The sequence below is a fragment of the Ambystoma mexicanum genome, chromosome 1p, assembly GCF_040938575.1.
Source record: "Ambystoma mexicanum isolate Mex_15411 chromosome 1p, UKY_AmexF1_1, whole genome shotgun sequence".
Classification (NCBI taxonomy): Eukaryota; Metazoa; Chordata; class Amphibia; order Caudata; family Ambystomatidae; genus Ambystoma; species Ambystoma mexicanum.
Genome location: NC_090921.1, coordinates 555742989 through 555757939, shown reverse-complemented (window position 1 = coordinate 555757939; position 14951 = coordinate 555742989). Strand labels below are relative to the sequence as shown.

The 14951-nt window shown below is 39.6% G+C and overlaps 1 protein-coding gene across 2 annotated transcripts in view; it reads right to left on the bottom strand.

Moving 5' to 3' along the window:
* Positions 1-14951, bottom strand: part of LOC138575511 (phospholipid-transporting ATPase IK-like) — a 550807-nt gene that overhangs the window by 23665 nt on the left and 512191 nt on the right. The window lies entirely within an intron of this gene.

Sequence of the window (14951 nt, the reverse complement as noted above, 5' to 3'; positions counted from 1 at the left end):
GACTTGCAAAGGTGATGGACATGTTTCCAAATTACCAAGTAATTTTTTCACGTATTGCGCAAAGACAAATGTGGCTGCGTTCTTCTTCATTTGGTCCACAAATGGAGAAAGCGAGGCACAATGTCAATAAGGCTGTTTGTGCCTTTCTAAGAGATGTTGGCATGTCGTCTTTGTACAATGAAAATATTATGTTTCGCAGCACATTCATTTTTCGCAGAGATGGAGTCCATCTTACATATGCTGGCAATCAGATTTTTATTCGAAATGTACAAAATGCATTGCAACCTTTTCTGGAAGTGAAGTCACCTATTTTGCATTATATGTTGACGAATCCAAGTTTTTAAAACACAAAAAACACCACTAAAAGGCTCTTTTCAGAGCCAGCACTTACTCCCAGAGAAAAGTGCATTGGTTTTGCTAGGGTTGCACCGCAAAATTTTATCTGTCCTAGGACTGTCCGCAGACTTTTAAAAAATGTGCGGGGGCCTGCACCGTTTACATGATAGTTCTATTTTTAAACTGAGAAAGGCGGCTCTGAAAAGAGCCTTTTTTAAAAACTTTTTGTTGTTTTATAAATTTTTTGTGGCTCTTTGTACACCCGACACACTAGGAGAGGAGGGGAAAGGAGGGTAAGGAAGGGAAGGGAAGCATACGTAGATACTTATGTTTCACAGTATGTGAAAATCTGTAATGGAGGCATTTATCAATTTAGTATGCAACATGGGAAGATTACAAATATTGCACCTCTTTAGTGTATGCCACAGACAATACTTACATTTTGTCATGAGTGCGTTCATGTACTGAAATAGCTCAGTAATGCAATGGGTTTTTTTCAGCAATGCATTGCTTAATGAACTACGTGGCATATTTTAGTTCTACAAACATCTCTGATACTTTTCTGCCAATATTATAATGAAAATTTCTTGTGGAGCCTCTGCATGAAAACTAAATGTACATGTGTTATCATTAGTGATGTCATCAATGACATTTGTGATGTCATCTTTGATGTCCTGGATGTTAGTCTTAGCAGTGCACAGTGGTGGCGTGATTTATGTTTGCTTAGCTGACCATAACTGGCAGATTTGAAGGGTTTTTTGGTTTTACTTGGAACCATAATGTCCCCGTATCACATTGTTTTTGCTGAATTTCACAGGTTTTTAGTAGCACAACTGAACCCTAATGTTCCTTTAACAAAGTTTTTCTACTGAATTTGATAGGTTTTTACTAGCGCAAATTAACCATAACGTCCCTTTAACAAAGTTTTTTTACTGATATATATATGTATATGTATGTATGTTTATATATATATCACACAGCCACAGTAGTGGCTGTGTAGTTATGGTTAAATTGCTAATCCAATAGGAAGAACACTTTTTGGGCGGCTTATAACTTTGCGCCCCCTGGACGAATCCTCACCAAACGTTGTAAAAAATAAGTATATGGCCCACTCTGAATTTATTTTGCTAATTTTAGTGAGGTTTGGTCCAGGGGGTCCACGGGGGGCAAAGTTATAGGGGGGTCCCAAAATTTCTTTTTTTCCCAGACATAATGGGAAAAAACTTTGTGCATGCCTACCGCTCAAACCGCTGGATGGATTTCCACCAAAATTGCTGGAGGAGTAGCGGCTTAGTCCCGAAGGCGTGCTTTTGTTAATTTGGTGTAAATCCATCCAGTAGTTTTTATTTATAAATGGCCAAAATGTAAGGCAAAAAAATTAGTGATATCTGCGGACACACTTCCCTGTTCGCTCCGCGGACAGGACACTGATTGGCTAATCAGCTTGCGTCATGTCTGCGGACACACAAAATGTTCTCTGATTGGCTGGGGTGAGGCGTGAGGTGCGTCACATTGTTTCGATGCGCCTGCCATCTTGGATCCGCCGACAGCGTGGCGGCAAACAGAGGCAAAATGCAATTTTGGGGAGGGTGTTGGTGTGCAGAAGTGCTTGGGGAGGGTTGGGGAGTAAGAGATGGGTGAAGTACTGTATTTGTTTAGGTGGCAGGTGCCCCTGATATGTTCGCCATGTCAGCGGTCAATATCCCCTATAAGCAGCCCACATACCACAGTCAAAATGTTTGGTATTATAGGTGTGTTATGCTGCAATGGTTATGACCAGGGCGTAGAGTTTTTGGTGCGTGGCCATAGGCCATAGGCCATGCACCCAACACTCTAAGCCCTGGACACAACCACTGCAGCATAACACACCCATAGAATCAAACACCCATCAAATATCCAGAACGCAAAAGTTTGTGTACTGTTTCATTTGTAGAGTTGGTATGTGAAGTTTTGGGTAGGCTATGCAGTTAAGATTGTACAGTTTATAATAGGACTGCCTTATATGATACCTTTGGAAGTAGATATTTTGGATTGTGGTGTATGATTGTGTACATTTTCTTTTAGATCTTATCGTAAACGAACTACTTTGCCACAAATGCCTTTCACTAATTTAGAGGGAGGTAATTTTACTGTTTTTGTTGAAGGTGTACTAGCAGCGTGGCGGCAAACAGAGGCAAAATGCAATTTTGAGGAGTGTGTTGGTGTGCAGAAGTGCTTGGGGGATTGGGGAGTAGGAGATGGGTCAAATACTGTATTTGTTTAGGTGGCAGGTGCCCCTGATGTGTTCACCATGTCCGCAGTCATAGTGGTTGTCTGTGGATATAATCAATGTACTACTGGCTGTTTCACTTTAGTATGATGTTGGTTTTGAGTTGCTGTGTGAACAGAAGATGGGCTGAGCTGACAGGTGGTGTGGCGTGTCTGTGGGTCGCCCGCATTGGTGACTGGTAGCAAACAATTCATATGTTTTTCAAAAATATTTGAAATGCCTCTGTGCTGTGAAGCGCTATCTGCTCCCATTCTGAGTGAAGGTTGGCGCCGTAGAATTTTTGTTTCCTAGCTGAGCAGACTCACGCATGGTACACAGTATAAGGTTCAATAGTTTTTTTACCTTGAAACAAAGGGAGGATTGCGAACGGAATGCATGAAGGGAGGGATGTAAGACTTTCAATTATGATAATATTCACCATTCAAAAATTGGAGAAAGGAACATGTAATTTCATTTTATGAAAATTCATTGAATTGGACGTAGTGTTTGTTTTACGCCGATACAATGGAAATGCCGAATATTATGTACGTTTTACTTTGGACGATTTTGTACCCAAACTAGTCAAATTATAATTTGGTGACAATATTGCTGGGGTCAATTGTATTGTGTGTTGTGTGTGGTATATTGCAATGACATGCAATTAGAACTTGTGTGTGTAGTTTCTTTTGCCGTGGGGCAATGTTCCCTCTAATTATTTTCTTCTATGTGCGGAACTGGTTGACTGTTGTGCGCACATTATTTTCTCTGTGCGCCACTGACTAATGAGGTAAGCCACCTTGTGAGCATGCATATTTAGTGAACTACCGTCGCAGAAGAGAGTTTGGAAAGGAATGTCTTCTTCCCAGCCACTGCAATTCTTTACAAATCTTAAGACACTTTTTTCAAAAACACATAGGCTTAAATACAATATGTCATATGTGATTATACAGAAAACTCATCAACCAGTCCAAGACTTTAACATCTGCCAAAGTACCTTGCAAACGTACTTCTATGCAGAGAAATATTTATGTTTTACGCCACTGGAAAATCACTCATGTCACTTGTATTCCAAAACACAAATATCTAGTGTCGTAACTGATGTGGCTGACAAGAAATTCAGAAAGAATACAACATTTGCCAATGGATGAATGGCAATCAAAAGCAATGTGTCAAAAAACATGCTGATTGGAGTTCAAGTCTCACTTCAATGAAGCAATTCAAGGGCCAGGAGAACATGCTCGTAATAATGTGTAAGCATGATAATTGCATCAAAATAACTGCACCTCAGAATATGATGATCAAATATTCCTGTGCCTCTGCCTACTATCCACATTACATTGTTTTGTGGGTAGTGATAACACTAGCCTTACAGCTAAGAGACATATGCACCATCCATTTTTACTCCCTAAACAAATGTGCCTAACAAAACCGAGAAACAATGAACATATTGTAGTGGCCTAGCACCTGGAAGCATGAGCTGTGTGTGTGTGTAAGTGAAGTGGAGGTTGGAATGTGGTGAGGGGTCTAGACCCTAGGTGGCACCTAGGTTCCAGGGATGACGGTTGGTGGGGGAAAAGATGGTTATCTGCTCTCCTTACTCACCTTCCCCCCTGTAACTGGAACAATAATGCAACCTTACCTTTTGTACATATATGGCTCTGGAGTGGGTCCTGCTTACTACCTGATAATCCCTGCCACCCAAGATACTACACATATCACTGCTTCAACCCACAAAGCTCCACTGATTTTTTTATTTAATCAGTGACCACAAGGAACTCTAATAATATTAATGCCCGATCTCAAGAGGAATTGTAAGGGGAAAGTACATCTTTTAATACACAGAAAGGATCCCTTTCGGCGAAGCTAATTACTTTTTTACTCCATCAAAATTCATTTTGACTCCAGGTAGGGAGCAAAATCTGATTAGAGCCCTGTTTCTACCTCTGACATATGGAGTGAAATTAAAGGGCACATAATAAAGTCATTAGTTTTGCCCACACTTCTGCCCCACAGCCTAGATGAAATGTAAACAAGAGCCTTACTGAGGTTTATTATAGAACCCCCTTCAAGAAAATCACATATATATGCCTTTTAAGTTGATAGCATCAATTCATCAGAGATGCAACAGAGTGCCTTCTTCTGTAACTATGGATCCCTCTTCTGTAATTCTTTGTTATCAGTTAACTAAGATGCAGGGAGATGCTAGAGACGATACACACAGAACACATCGTTATATTGGCAAGCCCTCAGCAGCTAAGCATAGAAAGAAAATCAAGGTGCTGGTGTCTAGACGGTGTTATTTGCATACAGAGCAGTCTTTCTAAAACGAACTGTCACGCCCCTACAACACACAAGTGCATGCAGAGGCTGACATGCATGGCGAGACCCAGAGGAGTCATTGCAGGAGTGTCAGATCAGGTGAGTGTCTGTCTGTCTGTGTGTGGGTGTGTGTGTATGTGTGTGTCTGTGTACGTATGTGTGAAGAGTAAGTGTGTGTTATGCTGGGAAGGGGGTGGCGGGTGGTGAAATGGGGTATTCAGTGGTTAAAACCCCCGATTAGCAAGACAACCGGCGGGAGAGGGTGGGGTGGGGAAGGGATCAACTTGCAGGGGCAGTATGTGATATTTTGGCATTTTAAAGACAACACAAAAAGGGCCAGAAAAAAATCAGTCTTTTTGTGTTCGGTCTTTCGGATGTGGAAATATCACATAGAACCATCTAGAAGGGTACTAAAATTTCCTATTCTTTAGCAAACAAGCAACACATTTCCTTCAGTGTACTGCCAAAATGTCTGCCTTGGTTTTTGAAATGTGCTGCAAGGAGTGAATACCTCTGCTGTTCCACCCATACCCTTACCCGGCCCCTGTACTAGCCTCTAATACTAGTTGAGAGAGCACTGTAAAAACGGAGGTATTGTAGCAGTAAACATCCACTGGGAAATGTGTAGACCCACAATACTTGGCAAGCAAGGCATATTTAATGCCTCAACATATTATGTACATTTTTAAGAATGTCATAACTCTGCATATATACAATTCTTTTGTAGTGCATACAAGATTGTTTGCAACATTTCCCACCCTTATGTCATTGTGTAGGATTACACAAGTGCTTATTGAAACCGTTTTTGTATAGCACCGAGTTACCATATAATGTGTGAAGATCTATGCCTAAGGGAACTATGAACACTTGGAAACGATGCAGATTGTGTGAAAAACATTCTCCTGTCTGAATATCCAGTGCCCTGATACTATGGACGAGTAATTCCAGGCATAGTCCATACCCATTATCCCTTGTAGGCAAAGTAAATGATATTGCAATGTTGCTCTCCACTTATAGGGTAATGATAGCAATGCTAAAGTAGGAGATGCTGAGCATCACTTTCGTTTTCTCAAAATCCTTAAAGGGCAAAATCATATTTGAGTGTTATAATGCGTTAACTTGGAAGGGGGCTGCTTCAAAGCACTTGTGTGACATATGTACAAAGAAAAGGAAGTATGGGATAAGGTTACACATCCAAGTAGCCTGCTTGCTTACAGTCAGTATCTGATATTTGAGCTGGCAGTTCGATTATATATTGTGGGTGACGCTTTTGGTAAGGCACAATGAGTAACAGAAATTCTGGCACGTGAACGTTATTCATATTACAACAAACATAAAACAAGTGGATGTAGTTGCACGTCTGCTAACCTTTCGCAGAGCTAACAGAGGCAAAGTCAATGTTGTGCGTTAGTATCTTAATGTGTCTGGGGCAGAAGTTAGTCATAAGGTGAAAGTGTTGTAGTCAAGTTGAGGAGTCAAGGGTGTGGAGGGAACATTATTTGGTTAATGTGTGCAGGCATATCTTGGTTAGATTCTTCTGTTCATGGAGCCAGTTGTTCATATTAGTTTTAACCTCTTGTGTGTGCATTTTGCTGTTAGGGATTTTATATGTTTACGGCCACCCTTGCAAATGCAAATGAGCAGAATATCAAGACCAGTTGCTTATTTTAAGAGAAAGAACATTTCAGGTAATTGCTGTGGCTTGTGCCGTATTAAATCATTTTGAATAGGTGAGAATTGTCTGTGTGCGCTGCTAAAAACCTTCTGAGCGGTACCCAGAAGGAAGCTGGGCAAGCGCACATGCGCACAGCTTAGAGGGTGTATTGCCGTGGGGATATGGGCAGTGCAGCATCGAGATGGGTGTAGTGCAGTCGTGGGTTCCCCCAGGATCACAAACGCGTAATTGAACACTAATATTTCATAGAAATTCTGTGTATCTGTTCTTTTTGGTTTTATTTAGCTCTCTGATTGTAGCATCAGCGTTAGCATCCAATTTCGAGCTCACCATACTCCGTAGCAGTAACATGTACAGCAAACTGAAGAGTAATTTGCACGTTCTTTTGTTTGAGTTACCAATGTTTGACGTCCATGTTTATCAATAGTTGTAACAGGGGCCCAAATTGATGGTTAAAATGATAAACTGTAATAAGATTGGTTACTGAGACACATTTTTGTTATCTTTTTTTTAAACAGCTACATCTTGAGTTTCTGCGATTGTCATGAATTCTAGATACCAACTGATGTTTTTTTAACCATCAGCTACAGATATACATCAGTGGTTGGATGCTAGTGACACTTTTTTGGGATGATCGACACGGGCCCATATGCCCATACACCATACCAGCGATATGGAGCAACTTCATATGTTTTGTGGTGGCCTAGCGGAAGTTCATGCGAAGTCTTCACAGGAATATCGCGTGACTCACGATAAACATTTGTGGATCAAGAACGAAGAAAACAATTACCTATTTGCTTGCATATGTAAGTCTCCGGATGTTCTCGGAGCGTTTATTGTGAAATAAAAGTACTTTACAAATTGTACAATTTGGTATTTCCTTTACAAGTATGGTTTCATATTCAAAGTTGGGACACGCTGTGTTGTGAGAGGATGTGTGTTGATATTCTGGGTTGTGCGTCAAGTAATGTTATCACGTAGGTGATGATTAGGTGCGCTTTTCTACGCTGTATAGTAATATTCTGGAGATAGGTGGAGCATATCACTAGGCTTGGTGATGTTAGACTCAGGGGCGGTGCATATGCATTTGTGCCGCCAGGGCAGTTCACCTTGGGCGATGCAGGAATGGATAAGATTATCACAAGATGGGCACGCCCTGCTGCCTGATTTTGCATGTGTAAAAAAGAGTAAAAGTATAGCAAGGTGCATACTAAATGTTTGTACGATCGATGAATGTATGCTTAGAAGTACATGCCCGAACACTTGGGAAAATAATATTTCTGAGTGCACTATTATTTTAATAGATCAATTTTTTGCTGCATTCGCTGCAGATGATTTTCTAAGGTCTGTTTCTGTATTATTTGTAATGTCTGTATGGTGTGTTTGTAGCATTTTTGGGAGGAAAGTACACATAAGGTAATGGGCAATTATTTGTTTATATAGAGAATGGTGGTGTTTTCCATTAGGAGGGCCGGTCTTAGAATGCGCAGGCATTTACAAAAGGAATGCCACTGAGTTGTTCGTTGAGGGGGTGCACACTGTGAGCCTACTTAGCATACTTCTGGTAAGAGGTTGTATACAACTGACTATGCTGGCATTTTCAAACATGACGAAGGAGGATTTCTGTGCTATAAAGGAAGTCGTTTCAATGCATAAATATACACATGCTTCCAATCACTGTATCCGTAACTAGTCTGCCAAACATTGGTTTCAGTCTGATATGCTTCACGCTACATTAAATGGTCGTCTTCCTATCCTGCTGTCCAGTCAGTGCACTTTTGAGCTTTGCCTGCATTTCCAAACTCCCTGCCACTACTTGATGTCCAAGTGAATAGCTGCCATGTGAGCCACTAAGAGCCATTGGTGACTTTTCTCGTTGCATGATTGGATTTGTAGTTTAATGTTTCCCGTGCTAAGTATGGACCTACAAATTCCAGCATTTAAAGTCAAAAGCAAGAACAGGCTCGTGTTATCAGGCATAATATGGGAGCACTTGACAGCTATGCAAGTGTTAATCAAAATCTCATGCTCCCGGCAGGTTTTGCGACTGCTCTTCACACTCTGCTATGCCAAGTAGTGTGCTTTTAAATGCTCCTGTAGCAGAGGTGTTACCACGTGTGGGTTTTTAGGTAAACTAAACCATGTGTGCGTCCTATATTTTTAAGAAGACTGTCCCTTATTTCTGAGAACACATCATTGTGGCCACAGTAGTGAGACTTTCAGCAAATGGTTATTTTCTTAAGTCCTATCAGTTTAAACTGAGGTTCTTAGGGTTTCAATTTCGGTTATACATGCATGATAGTACATAGAAGGCACAGAGATCTAAGTTAAGTGCTATGAGACGAGTGACTAGGCAGGTTCAACTTGACGGGGACCCAGTCCTGCTCCTCAGACACACGTGTGGTCTGGTGTTACATCCCGAGTCTCCCCACAGCGTTTAACTCCTATGCCACAGGTGCCCCTGGGTGTCTGAAGGTTCAGCATGGGCGCAAGAGTTTTGAAGTGCGTCAAGCGCACGTTTATCTGAGAGTGTGTGTATTGTGTGTGTGTGTGTGTGTGAGCACTTCTTTCAATCCTGCGTTTTAATTTTGCTTCCCATTTGCACCTCGTTCACACTCCCATTCACACCTGCTGGTGGTGGCGCCCCCTGGAGGCTGGCACATCAGGCAGCCGCCTGCATGGCCTGATGCAAAGTTAGTATCAATGTTTTCACTTATTTCATCACGAGGAACATTTTCTTCCAGCCATTCTAAAGTAGTAGACATTTCTGTGTAAAAAGAAATATATATATATTATTTTTACTGTACCTAATACAGAATGTTTATAAATATATGAAATCAGTGAAAAAGACTTTGTTAAAGGGATTTTATGGTTAAGTTGCGCTACTAAAAACCTATGAAATTCAGTGAAAAAAACGTTGTTAAAAGGACGTTATGGTTCAGTTGCGCTACTAAATACCTATGAAATTCAGTGAAAAAAATGTTGTTAAAGGGACGATATGGTTCGAAGTAAAACCGAAACCCCCCCCAGAAATTCGCAAGTTATGGTAAGCTAAGCAACCATAACTCACGCCACCACCATGCACTGCTAAAACTAACACCCAGGGCATTAAAAATGACATCACAAATATCATTGATGACACGCTCCGTGCTGCCCTGCACATCCCTAAATCTGATCATGTATCGCAGGCCCGAAGAAATGCCCACTGGCTCCCAGTCAAGGAAAGAATACATTTCAAAATACTCACCCTCACACACAAATGCATTAACCACACTGTGCCCTCCTACTTATCAGAAACCATAATCAGGAAATCCTCCTGCCGGCCCATAAGAAGCCACCTTGCTAACCAACTTCAAGTCCCAAACATAAGAAGAGCTAAAGCTGGAGGCATTGGCTTCCCACACATAGCACCTAAGCTCTGGAATGATCTCCCCATCGCTCTCAGAGCTGGACCCCCTCTGTACTCCTTTCGCAAATCCCTCAAAACTACTCTCTTTACCTAATCCTACCCCACCCGCTGATATGAACTGCTCCTTAATGCGCCATGCCTACACTGCTAGCTCATGTATCTAAAATTGCTAGTGTAAAACAAAAATGACTTGTAATCATCATCGTACCTACTCTGTAACTTTTGGTTGTATCAACCGGCTTTTTGTAACCTGCTTTTTTGTAACCAGCCAATATTCTACATGTAACAGCGCCACGATGCTCACGGGCTGAGTGTGCACTTTAAACAAATGCGAATAAGTAAATAAATCAATAAATAAATAAATAGGGGTGAATGATGCAGTCAGCCAAGCCAATGGCCCTCCAGTTTTTTCTTGGGCCCAGGCATAACAGTACCTTTATTTTGCTGATGTTGATGGGTTGGAGCCTGACTCTCTTGCTGCTACCTGACAGGACCAGGGTCCTACTCATCTTTAAAGCAGTGCATGGTGCTGCTGTCATCCTGGGGATCCTTTAATTCTGGTGATTCACCCTGTCTACGTGGGATGCTATGTAATCATCACCGCGACCTAGGAACTTAATCTTTTTTTCTGCAGCACCTGTGCCCTTATGGGGCGCTGTAGTAACTTCTGGAATTGCAATTAAGGTATGCAATAATATACGCATCTTATTTAACTGTCAATAATATTTGTCATATGATCATAACTCTATGGCAAACTGTAGTGGGACTTGACCTATGCTTCATTTCTAGTTGCTTAACATTTTGCACCTGAATTGGCTCAATTTCATGCACCGACCCTAATTTAAAAACCTGTAAGCATTGCTATGAGTTTACTAACTTTGGTAACCCGGTCCCTCTCTTTAATAGGTCTAGATGTATGCTACCTTTCTACTTGAATTACTGGCGGCCACACTGGCTGCTTCTTCTTCCTTTTTTTTACAAGATACCCACACTCTAATAGGCGAGTCCACTTTCCTTTACATATTCCATTAGAGGCTAGTTGATTCAAGACCAGTCTTGATGCTGGGTAAATCTGCCATTTTAGTCATATGCCATGAATTATCGTAGTCTATTGATTACTGTACCATTTGGCACAGGAATTTGCAAATACCCATGGATTTAGGCATCCCTGGACTTATGTAAACTTGGATGACATAAACCACAAAGATTGTTTGATGTATGTGCATTGGACAATGAGCCAGTACATAATTAAGTGACTTATAACTGCTTTATCTATTATTTGCTTATATCTATTAATGTTTGGTTTTTCTATTTTCCTTTTTCACTGATAATGTACTTTTGGAACTTGAATTACAAATCATCATCAGTCCAAGCAAGGCTTCTGAAGAAGAGGGGATGCCCTCGAAACGCGTAAAGCCATATTATTATGTGTCTTGGATTTTTGAAAAATATGTTTACTTGATCTGATTAAAAAAAACTCTGTGTATTTTAGGATATCCATATTCTCTGAAATCTTTTGTTTCTGCTGTTACTTTGAAATTATCAAACTTACATTGATTGATGTCTATTAACTACTGTTTAACACCATATTCAGTGGATTGTTGATAGTGTGCGAGGGACGAGAGGATCTCTATTGTTGGATCTTTTTTCTGTTCTATGTGTATAACGGGGCCTTTATACCAAGGCCTTATTTCCTCCCTTGCACCTCAAATATCTAAAAACCAGCTAGTCTAGTATGATAATTCTGACTTAAGTATTACAAACGCATTTAGGTGTGCACCTATACCCCAACCTGCTTTTCAGCATAAAATACATACACAAATAATAAAAAATGTTTTCAAAGAGGTGTCTGTGCCCTTTTTTATTTCACCCTTCCCTCAGGGGGTGAGCAATATAACTCTACTAGCAGGGCCCTCATTCGGCCAGGGGCTACACGTGCATTTGCCTTCTCAATTCTGGGCAGTTACAGGGCAGTGGTAAAAGGCACACTGTGATGTAATGTCATGTGGTGGGAAAGAGAACCCTGCATGGTAGTCAACAGACATGTGACTGTTTATTGAGAGCTGTGTTTTATGATCCTCTCATGGAATATCTTTCGGTTTGTCTCCAGAATCGGATGACTGCGATCTGTGTGAGTTCCTGCTAGGGTTTCATATTAGGTTGCAAGGAACATCTAGAAGGTTATTCTGTTTATTTTACTTCAGTTATCCTTTCAGGTTCATGAAAGACCCAAGGGAAACACATTAGTGTGGGTTGCCATTAAATGTAGACTAATTTGTCCCGTGGAAAATATGGTGATCAGTAATATATATGTGCTAAAAATACATACATTGAATTGCTAAATGGTAAATATTTATAACTGTGTATCTGGAGAACATAACTGTATGTTTTGACGTTTTTAGGAAAGGCTTGTGTAATTTGAAAAGATCAGCAGCAATACTATAATCATTTGTAATCATTTATTATTTATAAGGGTAGACATAAATGAATGCATGGGCACCCTAGATTGTAATCGGTTGTGAATTATGAATGAAACGAAACTGTAATTTGGTGAATCTGTGACATTACTTTGCAATCTACTTTTTCTAATAAGCCAGTATAATTATGGCAGAAAACGTTTGATGATTAAATGTTACAAATAATCAATGGAAGAACTATTGCTGATACTCTCAGTAAAGGAACTTTTTTAAGATGATTGGTTGGGAAAATGTATTACTTTGCAACAAAAATGTATGATTGGTAGCTTGTTAAAGATCTGGAAGTCTTCCTAAGAGTGAAGAGTAATCACTTTCCTCTAGAATTTAGGTTTAGAGTGGATTTTCATTTCCAAAGTAAGAATGAAATCGTCCCGGGAAGTTTACATTTTCCAGCCTGTAGGAGGAGCCCAAAACAGAATAAAATCAATCAAAAAGAAAAGATGGAGCAGAAAATCCAAATAGGATAAAAATATGCGCTGTATGTATGTCATAAATGCTTTTGGAATGTTGAATAAGATCATTGTGGATTCTTTGTCTCTTGAAATAAATTTAGCTCAGGAAAAGGTGAGGCAATTTTCGTTTAACAAAGGGTGTCGCAAATCAAAAGTATCAATTTTAAGGACGTTGAAAGTTATTGTTTGACTGTAGATTTGAAAGGAAAACATATTAAGTGAATTTTGACATAGCAAAAAGAGATTATGACCTCAATGTTTGGTCAACATTTACAGTAGCAAGCAAAAATAAAGACTACTGGAAATTCTGGAGGTTGGTTGCTGGTTGCTATGGGAGAACTCAATTGAAGATGCAATTTTGTGTACAATAACTGATCAGGAATGGTTTAAATACTTTAATGGGAGTTCTGGCTTGCCTGATCTGGAGATCAGGTTATTGAGGCTAGCAGAATTACAGAGGTAAATATACAAGTGTCCAAAAAGCACCAGTTATGTGTGGTCCACCTGGTGACTTGTATACATATTTACCAGGTCTGTGGATATCTCTTTTAACAATCTCATTCAAGAATATTTTAATAATGCATATTTTGCCTGCTACATAGTCATGAAACAGTATTGTATCAATATGTAAAAGGAAAAGCCCAAAGTGTTATCAACCATTTTCAATTAGCGATATTTGCTTCAAATAGAAATATTTGCTTAACATAATAAGTGAAGTTTTATTAAATTGTTATATTATTGGGTCTCAAATAATAACATTTTATCAGACTGTCAACTGGGTTTTAGGAAGAAGGGAACTACAGAGCAATGCCTATCATTGTTACTTAAGAAGACTAAGAGATGCACTACATATGTAAAGAGCATTTTTAAAACTTATAAAAAAAGCTCTGAATTGTTGGGTGTAAAGACTCATGAACCTGCACTCAGTTCTACAAGTAAAAAAATGTATTGTACCTTCAGATGACATTTGTTTGATAGAGCATATACTCTCCAAAGCAATACACTTATAATCAGTTACTTAATTGTTATTAATCTTTTAATTAATTACAAATACTCATTAAATAGACCCAAAATATCTCATCTTCTACATAGTTCTGCAAAACTTTGTTTAATATCAAACATTAGAATTGAGTTCAATTAAACATACAATCATTCTTCTACATTGTACAAAATTGGGCAGGTGTGGTTAATGGTATCAAATGTCCACAAGAAGTGTGGTTCATGACATCAAATGTCCTTGTGGGATCGACTATGTAGGACTCACATCAAAGACAGTGAAGACTAGATGTAAAAGTACAAGTCCAACATTAGAATGCAGAATATGGAATCACCAGTAGCACAACATTGCAGAGAAAAAAGACACATGATAGCTTAACTTAAGTATGTAATTTTGGAGGTTGTTAGAATTCCAAAGACGGAAATAAATCTCACACAATGGTTACAACAAAGAGACACCTTTTGGATAGACAAACTGATGACAATGTACCCAAAAGGCAGATTGATTCATATGTAGATGATGAGATAATATGAGTTTATTTAATAATGAGTATTTCTGAGAAATTAATTTATTAAAAAGATGAATAACAATTAAGCAACTGATTATAGGTGTATTCCTTGGGAGAGTGTGTGGTCTGTCCAACAAATGATTTCTGGTAGTATAGTAAATATCATTGTTACCTGTCATTGATGAGTACTATGGAGCCAAGAAAGTTTGTCTTTGCTTGGCATTAATGGACTTGTTGATAGGCATTGGCAAGCTGAACAAGGAACATTTCTGGAAAACTGTAGTTAGTCTTAGTATTGATACACAATTACAGGGCATTATTATGTTGCTGTGGTCTAATACAAAAGCTTAAGTAAGATATGGCAAAAATGAGACTGTGTTTTACCATTAACCAGGGAGTCCATCAATGTTGGATAACATGTTGTCATGATGCCTACCTCCAAGGAGCCAGGTCCGACCCATTAACCCCAGAGGCAGGCATCATTCCCCCCAGGGAAGTGCCAGTGGGCCCAAGCTGGGGCCCTTTGGACA